We start from the raw sequence: 7,421 nt of genomic DNA on the forward strand, positions 1-7,421 counted from the left end.
TATTCCAAAGTTGAGGACCAAAATGGCTAAATGTAGCCTCACCGTGGGTTTTGGTCCTCACCCTAGGAATAATTAAAAGGCCAGCGCCATAGGACCCCAGGATCTGCGAGGATTGGTATGGTAAAAGCATCCATTGATCCATTATCGATACCGCTTATCCTCACAAGGATTGCGGGGTGTGCTGGAGCCTATCCCAGCTGTCTTCGGGCAGTAGGTGGGGGACACCCTGAATTGGTTGCCACCCAGTTGCAGGGCTCACAGAGACAAACAAACAACCGCACTCACAATCACACCTAGGGGCAATTTAGAGTGTCCAATCAACCTACCATGCATGTTTTTGGAATGTGGGAGGAAACCGGAGTACCCGGAGAAAACCCACGCAGGCACGGGGAGAACATGCAAACTCCACACAGGGAGGCCGGGGCCGCGATCGAACCTGCGACCTCCGAACTGTGAGGCGGACGTGCTAACCAGTCGACCACCGTGCAGCCATGGTAAAAGCAAATCAGACAAATAAGATGGCTGTAAGAATAATTTTTAAATATCACACATTTCCTGATTATGCTAAATGAACATATGTTTGAGTTATTTTGTTTACTATATATTATTGTAAACTAAATATAAGACTGATGTGATATTTGCTTGCAATGAAGAAATTGCTTCTGCTTTCATGTCTATATTTATCATAACCATCAGAGGAGAAAGTGTGATAAGAAGAAGCAAGAAGGAAAAGCAAGATGGAAGACCCGAAGTTGTTAATATGACTGAAAGTTTTTGCAGTGTAATGCTTTGACACATATACACCGTAATCTCTTTCCCACACACAAACACAAGGATAACCAACTCACGTACCTCTAACAGCTTGAATAAAGATGGAAAATTCTCACACACATACAGCAAACAAGTCAACGTGTCTCCAACAACTCGCATGAAACCCCACCCCTTAGGTTGGAAACACCCATGTAACCAGGGAGTCCTGAAAGTTAATAAAAAGTGATAGAACGGAGAAATAAGTTTAGAACGCAGAAAGAAGCGTTCTCCTCACGAGGACAATGGGAAGCAAAAATTGTGCTATCGCTCCATTCTCCTCATGAGCTAGTAACAAAGAATTGAGTGTCTTTCCTCTTCATTTGTGTTTTGTTATAAGAATGTCAAATTGATGAACCTGACAATGGCCCAAGACCATTAAGACATTTATAAACTAGTAAAAGTACCTTAAAATCGATCCTGAAACACACGGGTAGCCAATGCAGTGATTTTAAAACTGGTGTAATGTGCTCCAGCCCTCTGGATCTCGTCAGCACCCGAGCGGCTGGATTCTCGAGTAGTTGTAAAGAAGAGATACTCTTTTTGGGGAGGCGAGAGAGCAGGGCATTACAATAATCCAAACGACAGGAAATAAAAGCATGCATCAAGCACTTCCGTGTTAGCCTGAGAGAGAAACGGGCGGACTCTGGCGATATTCTTAAGGTGATAGAAACCTATCTTAGTTACATTTTTAATGTGAGGAATAAAACTGAGCTCAGAGTCAAAAATTACGCCCAGGTTCTTCACACATTCTGAGGGTTTAAAATCTTGTAGTTTTGGTAAAGGTTTCTCTGACCTTCAGGCCTGATAACTAAAACCTCAGTTTTGTCCTGATTGAGCTGTAGGAAATCCTCTGCCATCCATGACTTGATATCTAAAATGCAAATTTAAAGGGTATCAATGGGTCCTGTGTCATCAGGAGACACGGCAATATGCGTGTCAGCGGCATAGCTGTAGAAGCTGACACCGTTTCTCCTGATGACATCCCCAAGGGGAAGCATGTAAAGATTAAAAGGTATTGGGCCTAAAATTGAACCTTGGGGAACCCCACATTTAATTTCATGGGTTCCGGAGGACCAAGTATCCATACTTACAAAGAACGATCGGTCTGTGAGATAGGAATAAAACCAGTTAAAGACAGTACCAGAGATGCCCACTATGTTTTAAAGTCTATTTAATAAAATTTGGTGATCTACTGTATCAAAAGCACCGCTTAGATCCAGTAGCACCAAGACTGTGAGTTCTCTCACGTCTGCAGTGCACCTAATATCATTTAAAATCTTTAAAAGAGCAGTCTCTGTACTGTGGTTCATCCTAAAACCAGATTGATATTTCTCTGAAATATTATTTGTGTTTAAAAAGTGATTTAACTGGAGAAACACCAACACAAGGTTTTTCTAAATTCTTACTTAATGGTAAGTTGGATACAGGTCTGTAATTATTAAAAATGATGGGGTCAGAGTTCCTCTTCTTCAGAAGGGGCTTCAGCACCGCCGTTTTAAAAGGCGGCGGGGAAGACACACGTCTGGAGAGAGCAATTGACTATATTTAAAATTTGTTCCTCAAAGAATCCATAGAATGTCTTAAAAAGAAATGTGGGAATTGGATCCAAAAGGCAGGTTGTTGGATTTACCTGGGAGAAAACTCGACCAAGTGTCCTTGCGTCAGCCAGGGCAAAACTTTCCAGTGTTTCCTCTTGCAAATGTGATTGTCCAGGTTTACTGAAACTTGTGATGTGACGGGCTAAAAGACTGGATCTTATGTTATATTGATTTTACTTCCGAAGTGATCTGCAAATTCCGTGACATATATAGCGTCGGATCGATTCCCGCTCAGTGACTGTGTCTGTGTGTCCCCTGCCACTGGCTGGCGACCAGTTCAGGGTGTAGTCTGCCTTTTGCCCATTGTCAGCTGGGATAGGCTCCAGCACCTCCCCGCCCCTGTACAGCACTCAAGGCCCGCGGGCAACATCCGGCCTGCGAGAAGGTTTTCTACGGACACTGGGATGATATTGCTTTATTATTAGATCTGGCCCGCAGACCGCAGCAAGCCGGTGTGGGTTGCAGATGTGATCGGGTCCTTCGCACCTGCCGATGACGTCACACTTTAAAATATACTGTAGTGTCTTCCAAGAACACAGACGTAGTTCAAGGATCACGTTTTTATTAGTCCAACCGGCTACTGTGGGCCGACGCCAATGCAGTATGACAACCGTTCAGTCAAAATAGTGCAACGGCTCCCTTCATCTGCTGCTCTTGCTTTAATCCCCTCCCAGCCAGCGAGCCGCGCGATGCATTCACTAACCTCGGAAACAACACAACCCAGCAAAACACAAATTCGGCCATAACACAGATAACCCAATTCGCTACACTACAGTATTTCTGTAATATATTTCTTTCCATCTATGTTTGCCACTCCCTGGCTGTTGTGTTTGCTAAAAATAAAATGAAATAACAAACATTACGGCGGCGGAAGTTCATACAGTTTGGTCAATTTAGAAAGTTGTAAATATATGTATACTTGCGGCGGCACGGTGGTCGACTGGTTAGCTAGTCCGCCTCACAGTTCAGAGATCGTGGGTTCGATCCCGGCTCCGGCCTCCCTGTGTGGAGTTTGCATGTTCTCCCCGTGCCTCTGTGGGTTTCCTCCGGGTACTCCGGTTTCCTCCCACATTCCAAAAACAAAACATGGTGCGTGATGTAGGCAGCGCGCTTCCGCCTCCAAACATGAAGAAGAAGCGTTTAAACCAAAGAAGAAGAAGCTTTTAAACCAACGAAGAAGATGCTGTTAACCCAATGGATCATGCTCGCGGGCCCGGCGGCCGTGCGCTATGCTCGCGGGGCCCGGCCATGCGCTACGCTCGCGGGGCCCGGCCGTGCGCTACGCTCGCGGGGCCGGTGGCCGTGCGCTATGCTCGCGTCCTATTAAAAATCGTCCTATTAAAAATCCGTGGATGGAGCAGTGGTGTACAAGTAGAGGAGGTCTTGCCTTTGCCATGCTAGCAGTAGTTAGCCTTATCCGACACCGGCATCGCACACAAGGTAAAATCAAGCAAGTAAAATGAATGGATTACGGCATGTACAAAAAACAGTTAACTGTTATTTAAAGAAAAGATTTAAAACAAAATCAATCAATTATCAATATTGACTGATATGAAATACTTTGATTGTGACAGTTTTTCAAACATTTCTCAGCCCTTCTAAGCACGTTATCTTTAAAATGGAGTTTATTTAATCTTTATATCGACCAGTTTCACTCTTTCTTAGTTACATTGACCTCTTATTAAAGGTTAAATATTATGTTAAAATAAAATAACCTAAATGTATTTTTCTTCGGGTCATTATTTTCAATAGTTGAAAAAAAAATTCAATATATATCGATATCGACCAATATGAAACACTTATTTGTGATATGCTTTTCAGTCATATCGCCCAGCCCTAGAAGTGGTTAGCACGTCTACCTCACAGTGCAGAGGTTGTGTGTTCGAATCCAGCCCAGGCCTTTTTGCGTGGAGTTTGCATGTTCTCCCTGTGCCTGGGTGGGTTTTCTCTGGGTACTCTGTTCCCCCCCATTCCAAAAACATGCATGGCACATTATAGTTTCAACTTTATCTTACCTAATATAGTGCTTGAAATGAGTGTTTCATCACTTATATTAAGGCATTTCTCTCTTTTCAAAAGACGAGATAATTTTTCTTATTTCAAGAAATCTTACTAAGTGTAATTATCTTACTGCACTGGCAGATAATTTCACTTGTTTTTAGTCTGAATGCTCTCAAAACAAGGTCCAAGTGAACTTTATTATCCCCAATGGACAATTTATTTTACAGCCAGGAGTCCACATAAAGAAACATTATAATAATACACACACACAAACAAAGTAAACACACAAAGTACTTATTTCTTGAATTTAGACAGTATTTTTTGCAGTGTATCTGCCAACCAAACCAGATGCATGTGCTTTCCTTCATGCACAGCAGTGGAAGTGGCAGTGCTTTCTGCAACCATGTTTGCAATCATACATCACAAATCCTGAAAGTAAAAAAAGGAATAAATAAATAAATACAGGCTTTAATAAATTGTCTAAATACACATACCCTTACTGACAAATATTATGGGCCTCGTCTTCTTCATATCCCCATAACCAGTGTTGGGCAAGTTACTTCCAAAATGTAATATATTACATATTACTAGCTACTTGTATGTGAAAGTAATACGTTTCTTTACAATATTACTCTATTTGTAGAGTAATGCGTTACTCACGTTTAAGTTACTTTTAAGTTACTTTTTAAAAAATCGGGGGTTAATTTATTTAATAATGATTTCAAGACCTTAAAAGGAAAATGCAAACTTTTCTGCCATACTCTAGCTGGTAAAGTTGACTTATGAGCATATTTAACTATATAGTGTGGTCTATAATATTAAATGTTTCGTGTGGTGGGACATCACTACCTTTGATCAATATTTGTATCAATAAGATTTTTTTTTTTAAATATAAATATTGGAACTGATATTTTGTCCAGTAAATAATCACTGTAAACCACAATTGAAATTATCATTATTCTCAAAACAATTTACATACTGGGGGCGGCATGGCTCAGTGGTAGAGTGGTCCGGCAGGTTGTGTGTTCAATCCCCGGATAGATAGATAGATAGATAGATAGATAGATAGATAGATAGATAGATAGATAGATAGATAGATAGAAACACACAGACATGGCATGTGTAATAAATGCAAAAATATGTATTGATCAAGTCAAAACTGACCTGACTAAAAGTTTTTTCCTTTTTCATTATTATTTTTTCTATTTATAATAATTGAAAGTTTAGTTAATTCTAATATTCTTTTACTACATGGAGACAAAGTTTCGAGGTGATTTGAAAAAAAAGGTAAATTAGAAACGAGCGCATCAGATTCTAATAATGGCGTCTATTGTAGTTAGTCCGATTGATGGTGCCGTAGTGTAACGTCATTTGTCACCGGCAGATGATTTGCATTTTGATTGCGAACAGCCAATCAGAAACACTACATTTTACATATGGCAATTGATGGCACTAAGTTCTATAAATCATATCTAAAAAGCACAGTGACTTATTTTTTTGCAGTTTATTCGCTTCGTTTTACTTAGGTTTGTTTCTGCTTGTATTTTGTGTCTATGATTTGCATTTTATTTTATAAAACCGTGACATTGAGTATTGTCACAAACAATAACTTCTCAGCCCTTTAAATTGTAGTTAATGGTGTCAAGACAGTTGTAATGCTTGGCAGAGAGTTCACTCGCGCACTTACGTTGTTGCATGAAGTTCCATGTGTGATAAGAACTTATTATATGAGTATTGCTGGAAGTAATAGCTTCCAATCAAGTGATATTATGAACTGCCCTGCTTGCCAAATGATGTCAACATATGTATTAAAGTCCTGATATTTGTAACGCGTTACCAGTCTCAGTAACTGTAAAAATATTACAAAAAATTCAGAGTAGCAAGTTACATTACGTCGTTACTGCCTAAATGTAATATATTACTGTACTGCGTTACTTTTGTAACGCGTTACCCCCAACACTGCTCATAACAAATGTTCTAAATCTACACCAACACTTTTCTTTGCGACTGTAAATGTGTCGCCACTTTCGAATAATCACTTTCATAAGTAGGACGAATGGGGCAGTGGAGAAACTGGCATCCCTTTTCTGCACATCATGTGGCCTTTGGCTTGTGGAGACAAGGAGAACATTAGGAGAACATAAGGAGAACATTAACCAATATGTACTCACTTTTCCTCACCCTTCAAACCCGAACGTTGACGCTCTCTCATGCTTCTTAAAATGCATCAAACGCATTAACTAGAGATGGGCAAGCCGACAAGAGTAGCATATTATTGCTAAGTTATCCATATGTACAGTATAAAATATGTATACGACAGCGAGTTATACTTTGTCTACATTGGAAACTGTACAGCCTGTGAACCATTTCATGCATGTTGCAATATTGGCTAAAACGTTAGCGTCACTACCAGAAACAGTCCCAATACGCGGCTTTCTTTTGGCTTATTTACATCGTATTCAAATACATTTAAGATGACAAGACAGGCATATTACGTGAATCCAATGCTTCACAGTCAGTGTTGTAGAAATAAACAATTATTTACTTACTGACATGCTTTGTCGATTCACCACATTTTTAGTAACTGTTGCGGTAGAAGTTTGATTGAAGTCGCGAGGACCCACTGCGCGTCCCTCACCCTGTGTCGTGTTGGGAACACCCCGGTTGTAACTGGATCCTTCTCACTGGTCGACAAAACGCGTACAGGAACGCCCAGTGGGCGACGGAGGAGGTTGGGGTGGGGACACACATTTCTAATCGTACCCTCTGTATCCCAGCAGGCTGGACCTTCAACATGAATCTAATATTGATTAGCGACATACTGTATGTGTACTTAATTATTGTGGATTTACGTCGATGGGGGTGGAGGTGAATGGGGGGCTGTAATACCACCATCCTCATGCCCCCAGTGAATGGCCAGGGCCCCAGTATTAAAACTACGTTGATTTATTAATAAATTCATGCGACATAAGAGCTGTGTCATGTTTTATCATGTAAAATTGAAGACATAAA

This window comes from Filicampus tigris, chromosome 15 (genome assembly GCF_054856515.1).
Source record: "Filicampus tigris isolate MCC_2025a chromosome 15, RoL_Ftig_1.0, whole genome shotgun sequence".
NCBI classification, from domain to species: domain Eukaryota; kingdom Metazoa; phylum Chordata; class Actinopteri; order Syngnathiformes; family Syngnathidae; genus Filicampus; species Filicampus tigris.